Source organism: Pristiophorus japonicus, chromosome 23, assembly GCF_044704955.1.
Source record: "Pristiophorus japonicus isolate sPriJap1 chromosome 23, sPriJap1.hap1, whole genome shotgun sequence".
Lineage (NCBI taxonomy): Eukaryota > Metazoa > Chordata > Chondrichthyes > Pristiophoridae > Pristiophorus > Pristiophorus japonicus.
Genome location: NC_091999.1, coordinates 60,727,500 through 60,747,418, shown reverse-complemented (window position 1 = coordinate 60,747,418; position 19,919 = coordinate 60,727,500). Strand labels below are relative to the sequence as shown.

Sequence of the window (19,919 nt, the reverse complement as noted above, 5' to 3'; positions counted from 1 at the left end):
AAACTCCTCTCCCTGTATTTTCACAGTTCGGATTTCGCTCTGGAATTTTTAATATGTATCTACCAAGAAACAGAAGTAAAAATCAACATTTTGAAACATCTGCCTCCCCATCAGGGAATTGAACCCCGGTCTCCCGCGTGACAGGCGGGGATATTCACCACTATACTAACGAGAAACTGACGGATAGCTGCTCTGTCGGAGTAGGAATCGAGCTGTGAAAAGAACAGGACACCATGAGAAGTCGACAGACACATTGAGAGACAGAGACAAACCGACAAACAGGGAGAGACAGACACCGAGATCGAGACAACGAGAGACAGAAAGTGTGAGACTGAGAAGGAGAGGCAGATTGGGTGAGAAAAAGACGCAAACACATACAGAGACAGAGATTTGTGTGTTTGATCTATTAAGAGAGAAAGGGAAAGAGTGAGAGAAAGACAATGATAAAGACAGTGACAAGGAGAGAGACAGATAGAGAGAAAGAGATAGAGACTAAAACAGAAAATGATGGAAATACTTCTCAGGTTAGAGGCAGGGAATAACAGAGACAGGCAAAGAAATGGACAGACCGAAATGATGGGAAAGAGAGAGCCAGTCAGACAAAGAATCTGAGAGAACCCATTGGAACAGACGTGGGCACCGTGAGAAAGAGACAGATTGAGAGACTGAGACAAACGGAGAAACAGGGACAGACAGAGTGAGTCAGACTGAGAGAGACAAAGACTGAGACATATAAACACATACACAGCTCTGTGGAGAGAGAGAGAGAGGCAGAGACCGAGCGACACAGCTATATTTCACAATTTCATTTCATTATCGGTTCAGAGTGACACATATTTACAGAAAATTGTTGATTCAACCGATGAAAATCGGACATCACTGATCAGAATGGGAGGAAATCTGTGTTAAAATAAATAGAAACCAGGAGTGGGGAAGAACCCACGGTGGAAACCCTTTGAAGTTTAAGGCCAACGACATAACCACTCGGTTATCCTGGACCTGTGAGAGTTTGGATTCTGTCTCTGTGACAAACTGGGCTTCAACCCCAACCCCACATACAAACACATGCACATTGTCTTTTAGTGAGCATTTACGAACATTTTTAGTAATATTTACACGAGGGCAACACTCCTACTCTGTTTCGAGTAATGCTCTGGGACCTTTCATATCCACCCGAGGGTGCAGACGGAGCTTCAATTTAACATTTCATCCGAAAGTCAACAGCTTCAACATTGCAAAATTCCCCAAGTGCTGCACTTGAGTGTTAGCCAAGATGATATGCTCAAGTCCAAGGAGTGCGACTTGAACACACAAACTCCTGATTCAGTCGAGAATGCTGCCACTGAACCAAAGCCGATACAAAAGTTCACAACCGTATTATTTTCCCCAAGTCCTTTTTATAAGTTCCAGGACATACCAAATTCATGGTGATGATTTCCACAGACAGTTGCACATACACAGAGACAAAAATAGAGATAGACAGACACAGAGACACACATAACCAAAAATGTACACGCAAAACGGGCATACGCAGATGCCTCAGACATCTCGCGGGATAGACAGGCTGAATCACAGTCGCAACTTTGACTGATTGTTGCGATTTTTTAATCGGATGTATCGTGAATATTGCAGATTAATAAAAATGAGAACAAATGTCAATGTTGAAAGGTGTGGGACGTTATTCCAATTATCACATGATCAGTTTGTTCGAGAACTGGTTAAATTGTGAAATGAAATGAAAAATGCTGCGAATCGTAGTCGGCAGGATTCGAACCTGCGCGGGAAAATCCCAATGGATTTCTAGTCCATCGCCGTAACCACTCGGCCACGACTACTGTGTCGCTTGCTTTTTGAACGTTATTCAGAAAAAACTCAGTCATCCATCTCTGTGCAGCAGACGGCCAAAGAATCCTGAAAAGTCTCCGTTAGCTCAAAATCTGGAAGAGGCAAATTCCTCTACCTGTATTTTCACAGTTCGATTTCGCTCTGGAATTTTTAATATGTATCTACCAAGAAACAGAAGTAAAAATCAACATTTTGAAACATCTGCCTCCCCGTCGGGGAATTGAACGCCGGTCTCCCGCGTGGCAGGCAGGGATACTCACCACTATACTAACGAGGAACAGACGGATAGCTGCTCTGTCGGAGCAGGAATCGAGCTGTGAACAGAACAGGACACCATGAGAAGTCGACAGACACATTGAGAGACAGAGACAAACCGACAAACAGGGAGAGACAGACACCGAGATAGAGACAACGAGAGACAGAAAGTGTGAGACTGAGAAGGAGAGGCAGATTGGGTGAGAAAAAGACGCAAACACATACAGAGACAGAGATTTGTGTGTTTGATCTATTAAGTGAGAAAGGGAAAGAGTGAGAGAAAGACAATGATAAAGACAGTGACAAGGAGAGAGACAGATAGAGAGAAAGAGATAGAGACTAAAACAGAAAATGATGGAAATACTTCTCAGGTTAGAGGCAGGGAATAACAGAGACAGGCAAGGAAATGGACAGACCGAAATGATGGGAAAGAGACAGCCAGTCAGACAAAGAATCTGAGAGAACCCATTGGAACAGACGTGGGCACCGTGAGAAAGAGACAGATTGAGAGACTGAGACAAACGGAGAAACAGGGACAGACAGAGTGAGTCAGACTGAGAGAGACAAAGACTCAGACATATAAACACATACACAGCTCTGTGGAGAGAGAGAGAGAGGCAGAGACCGAGCGACACAGATACATTTCACAATTTCATTTCATTATCGGTTCAGAGTGACACATATTTACAGAAAATTGTTGATTCAACCGATGAAAATCGGACATCACTGATCAGAATGGGAGGAAATCTGTGTTAAAATAAATAGAAACCAGGAGTGGGGAAGAACCCACGGTGGAAAACCCTTTGAAGTTTAAGGCCAACGACATAACCACTCGGTTATCCTGGCCCTGTGAGAGTTTGGATTCTGTCTCTGTGACAAACTGGGCTTCAACCCCAACCCCACATACAAACACATGCACATAGTCTTTTAGTGAGCATTTACGAACATTTTGAGGAATATTTACACGGGGCAACTCTCCTACTCTGTTTCGAGTAATGCTCTGGGACCTTTCATATCCACCCGAGGGTGCAGACGGAGCTTCAATTTAACATTTCATCCGAAAGTCAACAGCTTCAACATTGCAAAATTCCCCAAGTGCTGCACTTGAGTGTTAGCCAAGATGATATGCTCAAGTCCAAGGAGTACGACTTGAACACACAAACTCCTGATTCAGTCGAGAATGCTGCCACTGAACCAAAGCCGATACAAAAGTTCACAACCGTATTATTTTCCCCAAGTCTTTTTTATAAGTTCCAGGACATACCAAAATCATGGTGATGATTTCCACAGACAGTTGCACATACACAGAGACAAAAATAGAGATAGACAGACACAGAGACACACATAACCAAAAATTTACACGCACCAACGGGCATGCACAGCTGCCTTAGACATCTCGAGTGAGAGACAGGCTGAATCACTGTCGCAACTTTGACTGATTGTTGCGATTTTTTAATCGGATGTATCGTGAATATTGCAGGTTAATAAAAATGAGAACAAATGTCAGTGTTGAAAGGTGTGGGACGTTATTCCAATTATCACATGATCAGTTTGGTAGAGAACTGGTTAAATTGTGAAATGGAATGAAAAATGCTGAGAATCGTAGTCGGCTGGATTCGAACCTGCGCGGGAAAATCCCAATGGATTTCTAGTCCATCGCCTTAACCACTCGGCCACGACTACTGTGTCGCTGGCTTTTTAAACGTTACTCAGAAAAAACTCAGTCATCCATCTCTGTGCAGCAGACGGCCAAAGAATCCTGAAAAAGTCTCCGTCAGCTAAAAATCTGGAAGAGGCAAACTCCTCTCCCTGTATTTTCACAGTTCGGATTTCGCTCTGGAATTTTTAATATGTATCTACCAAGAAACAGAAGTAAAAATCAACATTTTGAAACATCTGCCTCCCCATCGGGGAATTGAACCCCGGTCTCCCGCGTGACAGGCGGGGATACTCACCACTATACTAACGAGGAACTGACGGACAGCTGCTCTGTCGGAGCAGGAATCGAGCTGTGAACAGAACTGGACACCATGAGAAGTCGACAGACACATTGAGAGACAGAGACAAACCGACAAACAGGGAGAGACAGACACCGAGATAGAGACAACGAGAGACAGAAAGTGTGAGACTGAGAAGGAGAGGCAGATTGGGTGAGAAAAACACTCAAACACATACAGAGACAGAGATTTGTGTGTTTGATCTATTAAGAGAGAAAGGGAAAGAGTGAGAGAAAGACAATGATAAAGACAGTGACAAGGAGAGAGACAGATAGAGAGAAAGAGATAGAGACTAAAACAGAAAATGATGGAAATACTTCTCAGGTTAGAGGCAGGGACTAACAGAGACAGGCAAAGAAATGCACAGACCGAAATGATGGGAAAGAGAGAGCCAGTCAGACAAAGAATCTGAGAGAATCCCATTGGAACAGACGTGGGCACCGTGAGAAAGAGACAGATTGAGAGACTGAGACAAACGGAGAAACAGGGACAGACAGAGTGAGTCAGACTGAGAGAGACAAAGACTCAGACATACAAACACATACACAGCTCTGTGGAGAGAGAGAGAGAGGCAGAGACCGAGCGACACAGATACATTTCACAATTTCATTTCATTATCGGTTCAGCGTGAAACATATTTACAGAAAATTGTTGATTCAACCGATGAAAATCGGACATCACTGATCAGAATGGGAGGAAATCTGTGTTAAAATAAATAGAAACCAGGAGTGAGGAAGAACCCACGGTGGAAACCCTTTGAAGTTTAAGGCCAACGACATAACCACTCGGTTATCCTGGCCCTGTGAGAGTTTGGATTCTGTCTCTGTGACAAACTGGGCTTCAACCCCAACCCCACATACAAACACATGCACATTGTCTTTTAGTGAGCATTTACGAACATTTTTAGTAATATTTACACGAGGGCAACACTCCTACTCTGTTTCGAGTAATGCTCTGGGACCTTTCATATCCACCCGAGGGTGCAGACGGAGCTTCAATTTAACATTTCATCCGAAAGTCAACAGCTTCAACATTGCAAAATTCCCCAAGTGCTGCACTTGAGTGTTAGCCAAGATGATATGCTCAAGTCCAAGGAGTGCGACTTGAACACACAAACTCCTGATTCAGTCGAGAATGCTGCCACTGAACCAAAGCCGATACAAAAGTTCACAACCGTATTATTTTCCCCAAGTCTTTTTTATAAGTTCCAGGACATACCAAATTCATGGTGATGATTTCCACAGACAGTTGCACATACACAGAGACAAAAATAGAGATAGACAGACACAGAGACACACATAACCAAAAATTTACACGCACCAACGGGCATGCATAGCTGCCTTAGACATCTCGAGGGAGAGACAGGCTGAATCACTGTCGCAACTTTGACTGATTGTTGCGATTTTTTAATCGGATGTATCGTGAATATTGCAGATTAATAAAAATGAGAACAAATGTCAGTGTTGAAAGGTGTGGGACGTTATTCCAATTCTCACATGATCAGTTTGGTAGAGAACTGGTTAAATTGTGAAATGGAATGAAAATGCTGAGAATCGTAGTCGGCAGGATTCGAACCTTAGCGGGAAAATCCCAATGGATTTCTAGTCCATCGCCTTAACCACTCGGCCACGACTACTGTGTCGCTGGCTTTTTAAACGTTACTCAGAAAAAACTCAGTCATCCATCTCTGTGCAGCAGACGGCCAAAGAATCCTGAAAAAGTCTCCGTCAGCTAAAAATCTGGAAGAGGCAAACTCCTCTCCCTGTATTTTCACAGTTCGATTTCGCTCTGGAATTTTTAATATGTAACTACCAAGAAACAGAAGTAAAAATCAACATTTTGAAACATCTGCCTCCCCGTCGGTGAATTGAACCCCGGTCTCCCGCGTGACAGGCGGGGATACTCACCACTATCCTAACGAGGAACTGCTCTGTCGGAGCAGGAATCGAGCTGTGAACAGAACTGAACACCATGAGAAGTCGACAGACACATTGAGAGACAGAGACAAACCGACAAACAGGGAGAGACAGACACCGAGATAGAGACAACGAGAGACAGAAAGTGTGAGACTGAGAAGGAGAGGCAGATTGGGTGAGAAAAACACTCAAACACATACAGAGACAGAGATTTGTGTGTTTGATCTATTAAGAGAGAAAGGAAAAGAGTGAGAGAAAGACAATGATAAAGACAGTGACAAGGAGAGAGACAGATAGAGAGAAAGAGATAGAGACTAAAACAGAAAATGATGGAAATACTTCTCAGGTTAGAGGCAGGGACTAACAGAGACAAGCAAAGAAATGCACAGACCGAAATGATGGGAAAGAGAGAGCCAGTCAGACAAAGAATCTGAGAGAATCCCATTGGAACAGACGTGGGCACTGTGAGAAAGAGACAGATTGAGAGACTGAGACAAACGGAGAAACAGGGACAGACAGAGTGAGTCAGACTGAGAGAGACAAAGACTCAGACATACAAACACATACAGAGCTCTGTGGAGAGAGAGAGAGAGGCAGAGACCGAGCGACACAGATATATTTCACAATTTCATTTCATTATCGGTTCAGAGTGACACATATTTACAGAAAATTGTTGATTCAACCGATGAAAATCGGACATCACTGATCAGAATGGGAGGAAATCTGTGTTAAAATAAATAGAAACCAGGAGTGAGGAAGAACCCACGGTGGAAACCCTTTGAAGTTTAAGGCCAACGACATAACCACTCGGTTATCCTGGCCCTGTGAGAGTTTGGATTCTGTCTCTGTGACAAACTGGGCTTCAACCCCAACCCCACATACAAACACATGCACATTGTCTTTTAGTGAGCATTTACGAACATTTTTAGTAATATTTACACGAGGGCAACACTCCTACTCTGTTTCGAGTAATGCTCTGGGACCTTTCATATCCACCCGAGGGTGCAGACGGAGCTTCAATTTAACATTTCATCCGAAAGTCAACAGCTTCAACATTGCAAAATTCCCCAAGTGCTGTACTTGAGTGTTAGCCAAGATGATATGCTCAAGTCCAAGGAGTGCGACTTGAACACACAAACTCCTGATTCAGTCGAGAATGCTGCCACTGAACCAAAGCCGATACAAAAGTTCACAACCGTATTATTTTCCCCAAGTCTTTTTTATAAGTTCCAGGACATACCAAATTCATGGTGATGATTTCCACAGACAGTTGCACATACACAGAGACAAAAATAGAGATAGACAGACACAGAGACACACATAACCAAAAATTTACACGCACCAACGGGCATGCACAGCTGCCTTAGACATCTCGAGGGATAGACAGGCTGAATCACTGTCGCAACTTTGACTGATTGTTGCGATTTTTTAATCGGATGTATCGTGAATATTGCAGATTAATAAAAATGAGAACAAATGTCAGTGTTGAAAGGTGTGGGACGTTATTCCAATTCTCACATGATCAGTTTGGTAGAGAACTGGTTAAATTGTGAAATGGAATGAAAATGCTGAGAATCGTAGTCGGCAGGATTCGAACCTCAGCGGGAAAACCCCAATGGATTTCTAGTCCATCGCCTTAACCACTCGGCCACGACTACTGTGTCGCTGGCTTTTTAAACGTTACTCAGAAAAAACTCAGTCAACCATCTCTGTGCAGCAGACGGCCAAAGAATCCTGAAAAAGTCTCCGTCAGCTAAAAATCTGGAAGAGGCAAACTCCTCTCCCTGTATTTTCACAGTTCGATTTCGCTCTGGAATTTTTAATATGTTACTACCAAGAAACAGAAGTAAAAATCAACATTTTGAAACATCTGCCTCCCCGTCGGGGAATTGAACCCCGGTGTCCCGCGTGACAGGCGGGGATACTCACCACTATACTAACGAGGAACTGACGGATAGCTGCTCTGTCGGAGCCGGAATCGAGCTGTGAACAGAACTGGACACCATGAGAAGTCGACAGACACATTGAGAGACAGAGACAAACCGACAAACAGGGAGAGACAGACACCGAGATAGAGACAACGAGAGACAGAAAGTGTGAGACTGAGAAGGAGAGGCAGATTGGGTGAGAAAAAGACGCAAACACATACAGAGACAGAGATTTGTGTGTTTGATCTATTAAGAGAGAAAGGGAAGGAGTGAGAGAAAGACAATGATAAAGACAGTGACAAGGAGAGAGACAGATAGAGAGAAAGAGATAGAGACTAAAACAGAAAATGATGGAAATACTTCTCAGGTTAGAGGCAGGGACTAACAGAGACAGGCAAAGAAATGGACAGACCGAAATGATGGGAAAGAGAGAGCCAGTCAGACAAAGAATCTGAGAGAATCCCATTGGAACAGACGTGGGCACCGTGAGAAAGAGACAGATTGAGAGACTGAGACAAACGGAGAAACAGGGACAGACAGAGTGAGTCAGACTGAGAGTGACAAAGACTCAGACATACAAACACATACACAGCTCTGTGGAGAGAGAGAGAGAGGCAGAGACCGAGCGACACAGATACATTTCACAATTTCATTTCATTATCGGTTCAGCGTGAAACATATTTACAGAAAATTGTTGATTCAACCGATGAAAATCGGACATCACTGATCAGAATGGGAGGAAATCTGTGTTAAAATAAATAGAAACCAGGAGTGAGGAAGAACCCACGGTGGAAACCCTTTGAAGTTTAAGGCCAACGACATAACCACTCGGTTATCCTGGCCCTGTGAGAGTTTGGATTCTGTCTCTGTGACAAACTGGGCTTCAACCCCAACCCCACATACAAACACATGCACATTGTCTTTTAGTGAGCATTTACGAACATTTTTAGTAATATTTACACGAGGGCAACACTCCTACTCTGTTTCGAGTAATGCTCTGGGACCTTTCATATCCACCCGAGGGTGCAGACGGAGCTTCAATTTAACATTTCATCCGAAAGTCAACAGCTTCAACATTGCAAAATTCCCCAAGTGCTGCACTTGAGTGTTAGCCAAGATGATATGCTCAAGTCCAAGGAGTGCGACTTGAACACACAAACTCCTGATTCAGTCGAGAATGCTGCCACTGAACCAAAGCCGATACAAAAGTTCACAACCGTATTATTTTCCCCAAGTCTTTTTTATAAGTTCCAGGACATACCAAATTCATGGTGATGATTTCCACAGACAGTTGCACATACACAGAGACAAAAATAGAGATAGACAGACACAGAGACACACATAACCAAAAATTTACACGCACCAACGGGCATGCACAGCTGCCTTAGACATCTCGAGGGATAGACAGGCTGAATCACTGTCGCAACTTTGACTGATTGTTGCGATTTTTTAATCGGATGTATCGTGAATATTGCAGATTAATAAAAATGAGAACAAATGTCAGTGTTGAAAGGTGTGGGACGTTATTCCAATTCTCACATGATCAGTTTGGTAGAGAACTGGTTAAATTGTGAAATGGAATGAAAATGCTGAGAATCGTAGTCGGCAGGATTCGAACCTTAGCGGGAAAATCCCAATGGATTTCTAGTCCATCGCCTTAACCACTCGGCCACGACTACTGTGTCGCTGGCTTTTTAAACGTTACTCAGAAAAAACTCAGTCATCCATCTCTGTGCAGCAGACGGCCAAAGAATCCTGAAAAAGTCTCCGTCAGCTAAAAATCTGGAAGAGGCAAACTCCTCTCCCTGTATTTTCACAGTTCGATTTCGCTCTGGAATTTTTAATATGTAACTACCAAGAAACAGAAGTAAAAATCAACATTTTGAAACATCTGCCTCCCCGTCGGGGAATTGAACCCCGGTCTCCCGCGTGACAGGCGGGGATACTCACCACTATACTAACGAGGAACTGACGGATAGCTGCTCTGTCGGAGCCGGAATCGAGCTGTGAACAGAACTGAACACCATGAGAAGTCGACAGACACATTGAGAGACAGAGACAAACCGACAAACAGGGAGAGACAGACACCGAGATAGAGACAACGAGAGACAGAAAGTGTGAGACTGAGAAGGAGAGGCAGATTGGGTGAGAAAAAGACGCAAACACATACAGAGACAGAGATTTGTGTGTTTGATCTATTAAGAGAGAAAGGGAAGGAGTGAGAGAAAGACAATGATAAAGACAGTGACAAGGAGAGAGACAGATAGAGAGAAAGAGATAGAGACTAAAACAGAAAATGATGGAAATACTTCTCAGGTTAGAGGCAGGGACTAACAGAGACAGGCAAAGAAATGGACAGACCGAAATGATGGGAAAGAGAGAGCCAGTCAGACAAAGAATCTGAGAGAATCCCATTGGAACAGACGTGGGCACCGTGAGAAAGAGACAGATTGAGAGACTGAGACAAACGGAGAAACAGGGACAGACAGAGTGAGTCAGACTGAGATTGACAAAGACTCAGACATACAAACACATACACAGCTCTGTGGAGAGAGAGAGAGAGGCAGAGACCGAGCGACACAGATACATTTCACAATTTCATTTCATTATCGGTTCAGAGTGACACATAGTTACAGAAAATTGTTGATTCAACCGATGAAAATCGGACATCACTGATCAGAATGGGAGGAAATCTGTGTTAAAATAAATAGAAACCAGGAGTGGGGAAGAACCCACGGTGGAAACCCTTTGAATTTTAAGGCCAACGACATAACCACTCGGTTATCCTGGCCCTGTGAGAGTTTGGATTCTGTCTCTGTGACAAACTGGGCTTCAACCCCAACCCCACATACAAACACATGCACATAGTCTTTTAGTGAGCATTTACGAACATTTTGAGGAATATTTACACGGGGCAACTCTCCTACTCTGTTTCGAGTAATGCTCTGGGACCTTTCATATCCACCCGAGGGTGCAGACGGAGCTTCAATTTAACATTTCATCCGAAAGTCAACAGCTTCAACATTGCAAAATTCCCCAAGTGCTGCACTTGAGTGTTAGCCAAGATGATATGCTCAAGTCCAAGGAGTACGACTTGAACACACAAACTCCTGATTCAGTCGAGAATGCTGCCACTGAACCAAAGCCGATACAAAAGTTCACAACCGTATTATTTTCCCCAAGTCTTTTTTATAAGTTCCAGGACATACCAAAATCATGGTGATGATTTCCACAGACAGTTGCACATACACAGAGACAAAAATAGAGATAGACAGACACAGATACACACATAACCAAAAATTTACACGCACCAACGGGCATGCACAGCTGCCTTAGACATCTCGAGTGAGAGTCAGGCTGAATCACTGTCGCAACTTTGACTGATTGTTGCGATTTTTTAATCGGATGTATCGTGAATATTGCAGGTTAATAAAAATGAGAACAAATGTCAGTGTTGAAAGGTGTGGGACGTTATTCCAATTATCACATGATCAGTTTGGTCGAGAACTGGTTAAATTGTGAAATGGAATGAAAAATGCTGAGAATCGTAGTCGGCAGGATTCGAACCTGCGCGGGAAAATCCCAATGGATTTCTAGTCCATCGCCTTAACCACTCGGCCACGACTACTGTGTCGCTGGCTTTTTAAACGTTACTCAGAAAAAACTCAGTCCTCCATCTCTGTGCAGCAGACGGCCAAAGAATCCTGAAAAAGTCTCCGTCAGCTAAAAATCTGGAAGAGGCAAACTCCTCTCCCTGTATTTTCACAGTTCGGATTTCGCTCTGGAATTTTTAATATGTATCTACCAAGAAACAGAAGTAAAAATCAACATTTTGAAACATCTGCCTCCCCATCAGGGAATTGAACCCCGGTCTCCCGCGTGACAGGCGGGGATACTCACCACTATCCTAACGAGGAACTGCTCTGTCGGAGCAGGAATCGAGCTGTGAACAGAACTGAACACCATGAGAAGTCGACAGACACATTGAGAGACAGAGACAAACCGACAAACAGGGAGAGACAGACACCGAGATAGAGACAACGAGAGACAGAAAGTGTGAGACTGAGAAGGAGAGGCAGATTGGGTGAGAAAAACACTCAAACACATACAGAGACAGAGATTTGTGTGTTTGATCTATTAAGAGAGAAAGGGAAAGAGTGAGAGAAAGACAATGATAAAGACAGTGACAAGGAGAGAGACAGATAGAGAGAAAGAGATAGAGACTAAAACAGAAAATGATGGAAATACTTCTCAGGTTAGAGGCAGGGACTAACAGAGACAAGCAAAGAAATGCACAGACCGAAATGATGGGAAAGAGAGAGCCAGTCAGACAAAGAATCTGAGAGAATCCCATTGGAACAGACGTGGGCACCGTGAGAAAGAGACAGATTGAGAGACTGAGACAACCGGAGAAACAGGGACAGACAGAGTGAGTCAGACTGAGAGAGACAAAGACTCAGACATACAAACACATACACAGCTCTGTGGAGAGAGAGAGAGAGGCAGAGACCGAGCGACACAGATACATTTCACAATTTCATTTCATTATCGGTTCAGCGTGAAACATATTTACAGAAAATTGTTGATTCAACCGATGAAAATCGGACATCACTGATCAGAATGGGAGGAAATCTGTGTTAAAATAAATAGAAACCAGGAGTGAGGAAGAACCCACGGTGGAAACCCTTTGAAGTTTAAGGCCAACGACATAACCACTCGGTTATCCTGGCCCTGTGAGAGTTTGGATTCTGTCTCTGTGACAAACTGGGCTTCAACCCCAACCCCACATACAAACACATGCACATTGTCTTTTAGTGAGCATTTACGAACATTTTTAGTAATATTTACACGAGGGCAACACTCCTACTCTGTTTCGAGTAATGCTCTGGGACCTTTCATATCCACCCGAGGGTGCAGACGGAGCTTCAATTTAACATTTCATCCGAAAGTCAACAGCTTCAACATTGCAAAATTCCCCAAGTGCTGCACTTGAGTGTTAGCCAAGATGATATGCTCAAGTCCAAGGAGTGCGACTTGAACACACAAACTCCTGATTCAGTCGAGAATGCTGCCACTGAACCAAAGCCGATACAAAAGTCCACAACCGTATTATTTTCCCCAAGTCTTTTTTATAAGTTCCAGGACATACCAAATTCATGGTGATGATTTCCACAGACAGTTGCACATACACAGAGACAAAAATAGAGATAGACAGACACAGAGACACACATAACCAAAAATTTACACGCACCAACGGGCATGCACAGCTGCCTTTGACATCTCGAGGGAGAGACAGGCTGAATCACTGTCGCAACTTTGACTGATTGTTGCGATTTTTTAATCGGATGTATCGTGAATATTGCAGATTAATAAAAATGAGAACAAATGTCAGTGTTGAAAGTTGTGGGACGTTATTCCAATTATCACATGATCAGTTTGGTCGAGAACTGGTTAAATTATGAAATGGAATGAAAAATGCTGAGAATCGTAGTCGGCAGGATTCGAACCTGCGCGGGAAAATCCCAATGGATTTCTAGTCCATCGCCTTAACCACTTGGCCACGACTACTGTGTCGCTGGCTTTTTAAACGTTACTCAGAAAAAACTCAGTCATCCATCTCTGTGCAGCAGACGGCCAAAGAATCCTGAAAAGGTCTCCGTCAGCTAAAAATCTGGAAGAGGCAAACTCCTCTCCCTGTATTTTCACAGTTCGGATTTCGCTCTGGAATTTTTAATATGTATCTATCAAGAAACAGAAGTAAAAATCAACATTTTGAAACATCTGCCTCCCCATCAGGGAATTGAACCCCGGTCTCCCGCGTGACAGGCGGGGATATTCACCACTATACTAACGAGGAACTGACGGATAGCTGCTCTGTCGGAGCCGGAATCGAGCTGTGAACAGAACTGGACACCATGAGAAGTCGACAGACACATTGAGAGACAGAGACAAACCGACAAACAGGGAGAGACAGACACCGAGATAGAGACAACGAGAGACAGAAAGTGTGAGACTGAGAAGGAGAGGCAGATTGGGTGAGAAAAAGACGCAAACACATACAGAGACAGAGATTTGTGTGTTTGATCTATTAAGAGAGAAAGGGAAAGAGTGAGAGAAAGACAATGATAAAGACAGTGACAAGGAGAGAGACAGATAGAGAGAAAGAGATAGAGACTAAAACAGAAAATGATGGAAATACTTCTCAGGTTAGAGGCAGGGACTAACAGAGACAGGCAAAGAAATGGACAAACCGAAATGATGGGAAAGAGAGAGCCAGTCAGACAAAGAATCTGAGAGAATACCATTGGAACAGACGTGGGCACCGTGAGAAAGAGACAGATTGAGAGACTGAGACAAACGGAGAAACAGGGACAGACAGAGTGAGTCAGACTGAGAGAGACAAAGACTCAGACATACAAACACATACACAGCTCTGTGGAGAGAGAGAGAGAGGCAGAGACCGAGCGACACAGATACATTTCACAATTTCATTTCATTATCGGTTCAGAGTGACACATATTTACAGAAAATTGTTGATTCAACCGATGAAAATCGGACATCACTGATCAGAATGGGAGGAAATCTGTGTTAAAATAAATAGAAACCAGGAGTGGGGAAGAACCCACGGTGGAAACCCTTTGAAGTTTAAGGCCAACGACATAACCACTCGTGTATCCTGGCCCTGTGAGAGCTTGGATTCTGTCTCTGTGACAAACTGGGCTTCAACCCCAACCCCACATACAAACACATGCACATTGTCTTTTAGTGAGCATTTACGAACATTTTTAGTAATATTTACACGAGGGCAACACTCCTACTCTGTTTCGAGTAATGCTCTGGGACCTTTCATATCCACCCGAGGGTGCAGACGGAGCTTCAATTTAACATTTCATCCGAAAGTCAACAGCTTCAACATTGCAAAATTCCCCAAGTGCTGCACTTGAGTGTTAGCCAAGATGATATGCTCAAGTCCAAGGAGTGCGACTTGAACACACAAACTCCTGATTCAGTCGAGAATGCTGCCACTGAACCAAAGCCGATACAAAAGTCCACAACCGTATTATTTTCCCCAAGTCTTTTTTATAAGTTCCAGGACATACCAAATTCATGGTGATGATTTCCACAGACAGTTGCACATACACAGAGACAAAAATAGAGATAGACAGACACAGAGACACACATAACCAAAAATTTACACGCACCAACGGGCATGCACAGCTGCCTTAGACATCTCGAGGGAGAGACAGGCTGAATCACTGTCGCAACTTTGACTGATTGTTGCGATTTTTTAATCGGATGTATCGTGAATATTGCAGATTAATAAAAATGAGAACAAATGTCAGTGTTGAAAGTTGTGGGACGTTATTCCAATTATCACATGATCAGTTTGGTCGAGAACTGGTTAAATTGTGAAATGGAATGAAAAATGCTGAGAATCGTAGTCGGCTGGATTCGAACCTGCGCGGGAAAATCCCAATGGATTTCTAGTCCATCGCCTTAACCACTCGGCCACGACTACTGTGTCGCTGGCTTGTTAAACGTTACTCAGAAAAAACTCAGTCATCCATCTCTGTGCAGCAGACGGCCAATGAATCCTGAAAAGGTCTCCGTCAGCTAAAAATCTGGAAGAGGCAAACTCCTCTCCCTGTATTTTCACAGTTCGGATTTCGCTCTGGAATTTTTAATATGTATCTACCAAGAAACAGAAGTAAAAATCAACATTTTGAAACATCTGCCTCCCCGTCGGGGAATTGAACCCCGGTCTCCCGCGTGACAGGCGGGGATACTCACCACTATACTAACGAGGAACTGACGGAAAGCTGCTCTGTCGGAGCAGGAATCGAGCTGTGAACAGAACTGGACACCATGAGAAGTCGACAGACACATTGAGAGACAGAGACAAACCGACAAACAGGGAGAGACAGACACCGAGATAGAGACAACGAGAGACAGAAAGTGTGAGACTGAGAAGGAGAGGCAGATTGGGTGAGAAAAAGACGCAAACACATACAGAGACAGAGATTTGTGTGTTTGATCTATTAAGAGAGAAAGGGAAAGAGTGAGAGAAAGACAATGATAAAGACAGTGACAAGGAGAGAGACAGATAGAGAGAAAGAGATAGAGACTAAAACAGAAAATGATGGAAATACTTCTCAGGTTAGAGGCAGGGACTAACAGAGACAGGCAAAGAAATGGACAGACCGAAATGATGGGAAAGAGAGAGCCAGTCAGACAAAGAATCTGAGAGAATCCCATTGGAACAGACGTGGGCACCGTGAGAAAGAGACAGATTGAGAGACTGAGACAAACGGAGAAACAGGGACAGACAGAGTGAGTCAGACTGAGAGAGACAAAGACTCAGACATACAAACACATACACAGCTCTGTGGAGAGAGAGAGAGAGGCAGAGACCGAGCGACACAGATACATTTCACAATTTCATTTCATTATCGGTTCAGAGTGACACATATTTACAGAAAATTGTTGATTCAACCGATGAAAATCGGACATCACTGATCAGAATGGGAGGAAATCTGTGTTAAAATAAATAGAAACCAGAAGTTGTGAAGAACCCACGGTGGAAACCCTTTGAAGTTTAAGGCCAACGACATAACCACTCGTTTATCCTGGCCCTGTGAGAGCTTGCATTCTCTCTCTGTGACAAACTTGGCTTCAACCCCAACCCCACATACAAACAAATGCACATTGTCTTTTAGTGAGCATTTACGAACATTTTTAGTAATATTTACACGAGGGCAACACTCCTACTCTATTTCGAGTAATGCTCTGGGACCTTTCATATCCACCCGAGGGTGCAGACGGAGCTTCAATTTAACATTTCATCCGAAAGTCAACAGCTTCAACATTGCAAAATTCCCCAAGTGCTGCACTTGAGTGTTAGCCAAGATGATATGCTCAAGTCCAAGGAGTGCGACTTGAACACACAAACTCCTGATTCAGTCGAGAATGCTGCCACTGAACCAAAGCCGATACAAAAGTCCACAACCGTATTATTTTCCCCAAGTCTTTTTTATAAGTTCCAGGACATACCAAATTCATGGTGATGATTTCCACAGACAGTTGCACATACACAGAGACAAAAATAGAGATAGACAGACACAGAGACACACATAACCAAAAATTTACACGCACCAACGGGCATGCACAGCTGCCTTAGACATCTCGAGGGAGAGACAGGCTGAATCACTGTCGCAACTTTGACTGATTGTTGCGATTTTTTAATCGGATGTATCGTGAATATTGCAGATTAATAAAAATGAGAACAAATGTCAGTGTTGAAAGTTGTGGGACGTTATTCCAATTATCACATGATCAGTTTGGTCGAGAACTGGTTAAATTGTAAAATGGAATGAAAAATGCTGAGAATCGTAGTCGGCTGGATTCGAACCTGCGCGGGAAAATCCCAATGGATTTCTAGTCCATCGCCTTAACCACTCGGCCACGACTACTGTGTCGCTGGCTTGTTAAACGTTACTCAGAAAAAACTCAGTCATCCATCTCTGTGCAGCAGACGGCCAAAGAATCCTGAAAAGGTCTCCGTCAGCTAAAAATCTGGAAGAGGCAAACTCCTCTCCCTGTATTTTCACAGTTCGGATTTCGCTCTGGAATTTTTAATATGTATCTACCAAGAAACAGAAGTAAAAATCAACATTTTGAAACATCTGCCTCCCCGTCGGGGAATTGAACCCCGGTCTCCCGCGTGACAGGCGGGGATACTCACCACTATACTAACGAGGAACTGACGGAAAGCTGCTCTGTCGGAGCAGGAATCGAGCTGTGAACAGAACTGGACACCATGAGAAGTCGACAGACACATTGAGAGACAGAGACAAACCGACAAACAGGGAGAGACAGACACCGAGATAGAGACAACGAGAGACAGAAAGTGTGAGACTGAGAAGGAGAGGCAGATTGGGTGAGAAAAAGACGCAAACACATACAGAGACAGAGATTTGTGTGTTTGATCTGTTAAGAGAGAAAGGGAAAGAGTGAGAGAAAGACAATGATAAAGACAGTGACAAGGAGAGAGACAGATAGAGAGAAAGAGATAGAGACTAAAACAGAAAATGATGGAAATACTTCTCAGGTTAGAGGCAGGGACTAACAGAGACAGGCAAAGAAATCGACAGACCGAAATGATGGGAAAGAGAGAGCCAGTCAGACAAAGAATCTGAGAGAATCCCATTGGAACAGACGTGGGCACCGTGAGAAAGAGACAGATTGAGAGACTGAGACAAACGGAGAAACAGGGACAGACAGAGTGAGTCAGACTGAGAGAGACAAAGACTCAGACATACAAACACATACACAGCTCTGTGGAGAGAGAGAGAGAGGCAGAGACCGAGCGACACAGATACATTTCACAATTTCATTTCATTATCGGTTCAGAGTGACACATATTTACAGAAAATTGTTGATTCAACCGATGAAAATCGGACATCACTGATCAGAATGGGAGGAAATCTGTGTTAAAATAAATAGAAACCAGGAGTTGTGAAGAACCCACGGTGGAAACCCTTAGAAGTTTAAGGCCAACGACATAACCACTCGTTTATCCTGGCCCTGTGAGAGCTTGCATTCTCTCTCTGTGACAAACTGGGCTTCAACCCCAACCCCACATACAAACAAATGCACATTGTCTTTTAGTGAGCATTTACGAACATTTTTAGTAATATTTACACGAGGGCAACACTCCTACTCTATTTCGAGTAATGCTCTGGGACCTTTCATATCCACCCGAGGGTGCAGACGGAGCTTCAATTTAACATTTCATCCGAAAGTCAACAGCTTCAACATTGCAAAATTCCCCAAGTGCTGCACTTGAGTGTTAGCCAAGATGATATGCTCAAGTCCAAGGAGTACGACTTGAACACACAAACTCCTGATTCAGTCGAGAATGCTGCCACTGAACCAAAGCCGATACAAAAGTTCACAACCGTATTATTTTCCCCAAGTCTTTTTTATAAGTTCCAGGACATACCAAAATCATGGTGATGATTTCCACAGACAGTTGCACATACACAGAGACAAAAATAGAGATAGACAGACACAGATACACACATAACCAAAAATTTACACGCACCAACGGGCATGCACAGCTGCCTTAGACATCTCGAGTGAGAGACAGGCTGAATCACTGTCGCAACTTTGACTGATTGTTGCGATTTTTTAATCGGATGTATCGTGAATATTGCAGGTTAATAAAAATGAGAACAAATGTCAGTGTTGAAAGGTGTGGGACGTTATTCCAATTATCACATGATCAGTTTGGTCGAGAACTGGTTAAATTGTGAAATGGAATGAAAAATGCTGAGAATCGTAGTCGGCAGGATTCGAACCTGCGCGGGAAAATCCCAATGGATTTCTAGTCCATCGCCTTAACCACTCGGCCACGACTACTGTGTCGCTGGCTTTTTAAACGTTACTCAGAAAAAACTCAGTCATCCATCTCTGTGCAGCAGACGGCCAAAGAATCCTGAAAAAGTCTCCGTCAGCTAAAAATCTGGAAGAGGCAAACTCCTCTCCCTGTATTTTCACAGTTCGGATTTCGCTCTGGAATTTTTAATATGTATCTACCAAGAAACAGAAGTAAAAATCAACATTTTGAAACATCTGCCTCCCCATCGGGGAATTGAACCCCGGTCTCCCGCGTGACAGGCGGGGATACTCACCACTATCCTAACGAGGAACTGCTCTGTCGGAGCAGGAATCGAGCTGTGAACAGAACTGAACACCATGAGAAGTCGACAGACACATTGAGAGACAGAGACAAACCGACAAACAGGGAGAGACAGACACCGAGATAGAGACAACGAGAGACAGAAAGTGTGAGACTGAGAAGGAGAGGCAGATTGGGTGAGAAAAACACTCAAACACATACAGAGACAGAGATTTGTGTGTTTGATCTATTAAGAGAGAAAGGAAAAGAGTGAGAGAAAGACAATGATAAAGACAGT

General features: G+C 43.6%; 16 non-coding genes across 16 annotated transcripts; all 16 read right to left on the bottom strand.

Annotated features, from left to right (window-relative positions):
* Positions 1 to 1,753: 1,753 nt before the first annotated feature.
* On the bottom strand, positions 1,754 to 1,835 carry trnas-aga (transfer RNA serine (anticodon AGA)). The gene has a single exon. It is a non-coding gene; the product is annotated as a tRNA-Ser (tRNA).
* A 1,866-nt stretch (positions 1,836 to 3,701) lies between these two features.
* On the bottom strand, positions 3,702 to 3,783 carry trnas-aga (transfer RNA serine (anticodon AGA)). The gene has a single exon. It is a non-coding gene; the product is annotated as a tRNA-Ser (tRNA).
* Positions 3,784 to 4,000: 217 nt separating this feature from the next.
* trnad-guc (transfer RNA aspartic acid (anticodon GUC)) lies at positions 4,001 to 4,072 on the bottom strand. Its single transcript has one exon. It is a non-coding gene; the product is annotated as a tRNA-Asp (tRNA).
* Positions 4,073 to 5,651: 1,579 nt separating this feature from the next.
* trnas-aga (transfer RNA serine (anticodon AGA)) lies at positions 5,652 to 5,733 on the bottom strand. The gene has a single exon. It is a non-coding gene; the product is annotated as a tRNA-Ser (tRNA).
* A 2,154-nt stretch (positions 5,734 to 7,887) lies between these two features.
* trnad-guc (transfer RNA aspartic acid (anticodon GUC)) lies at positions 7,888 to 7,959 on the bottom strand. Its single transcript has one exon. It is a non-coding gene; the product is annotated as a tRNA-Asp (tRNA).
* A 1,579-nt stretch (positions 7,960 to 9,538) lies between these two features.
* On the bottom strand, positions 9,539 to 9,620 carry trnas-aga (transfer RNA serine (anticodon AGA)). The gene has a single exon. It is a non-coding gene; the product is annotated as a tRNA-Ser (tRNA).
* A 216-nt stretch (positions 9,621 to 9,836) lies between these two features.
* Positions 9,837 to 9,908, bottom strand: trnad-guc (transfer RNA aspartic acid (anticodon GUC)). The gene has a single exon. It is a non-coding gene; the product is annotated as a tRNA-Asp (tRNA).
* Positions 9,909 to 11,487: 1,579 nt separating this feature from the next.
* trnas-aga (transfer RNA serine (anticodon AGA)) lies at positions 11,488 to 11,569 on the bottom strand. The gene has a single exon. It is a non-coding gene; the product is annotated as a tRNA-Ser (tRNA).
* A 1,858-nt stretch (positions 11,570 to 13,427) lies between these two features.
* trnas-aga (transfer RNA serine (anticodon AGA)) lies at positions 13,428 to 13,509 on the bottom strand. Its single transcript has one exon. It is a non-coding gene; the product is annotated as a tRNA-Ser (tRNA).
* A 217-nt stretch (positions 13,510 to 13,726) lies between these two features.
* Positions 13,727 to 13,798, bottom strand: trnad-guc (transfer RNA aspartic acid (anticodon GUC)). The gene has a single exon. It is a non-coding gene; the product is annotated as a tRNA-Asp (tRNA).
* A 1,580-nt stretch (positions 13,799 to 15,378) lies between these two features.
* Positions 15,379 to 15,460, bottom strand: trnas-aga (transfer RNA serine (anticodon AGA)). Its single transcript has one exon. It is a non-coding gene; the product is annotated as a tRNA-Ser (tRNA).
* A 217-nt stretch (positions 15,461 to 15,677) lies between these two features.
* trnad-guc (transfer RNA aspartic acid (anticodon GUC)) lies at positions 15,678 to 15,749 on the bottom strand. Its single transcript has one exon. It is a non-coding gene; the product is annotated as a tRNA-Asp (tRNA).
* A 1,580-nt stretch (positions 15,750 to 17,329) lies between these two features.
* On the bottom strand, positions 17,330 to 17,411 carry trnas-aga (transfer RNA serine (anticodon AGA)). Its single transcript has one exon. It is a non-coding gene; the product is annotated as a tRNA-Ser (tRNA).
* Positions 17,412 to 17,628: 217 nt separating this feature from the next.
* On the bottom strand, positions 17,629 to 17,700 carry trnad-guc (transfer RNA aspartic acid (anticodon GUC)). Its single transcript has one exon. It is a non-coding gene; the product is annotated as a tRNA-Asp (tRNA).
* A 1,580-nt stretch (positions 17,701 to 19,280) lies between these two features.
* trnas-aga (transfer RNA serine (anticodon AGA)) lies at positions 19,281 to 19,362 on the bottom strand. The gene has a single exon. It is a non-coding gene; the product is annotated as a tRNA-Ser (tRNA).
* A 217-nt stretch (positions 19,363 to 19,579) lies between these two features.
* Positions 19,580 to 19,651, bottom strand: trnad-guc (transfer RNA aspartic acid (anticodon GUC)). The gene has a single exon. It is a non-coding gene; the product is annotated as a tRNA-Asp (tRNA).
* Between the last annotated feature and the right edge of the window lie 268 nt (positions 19,652 to 19,919).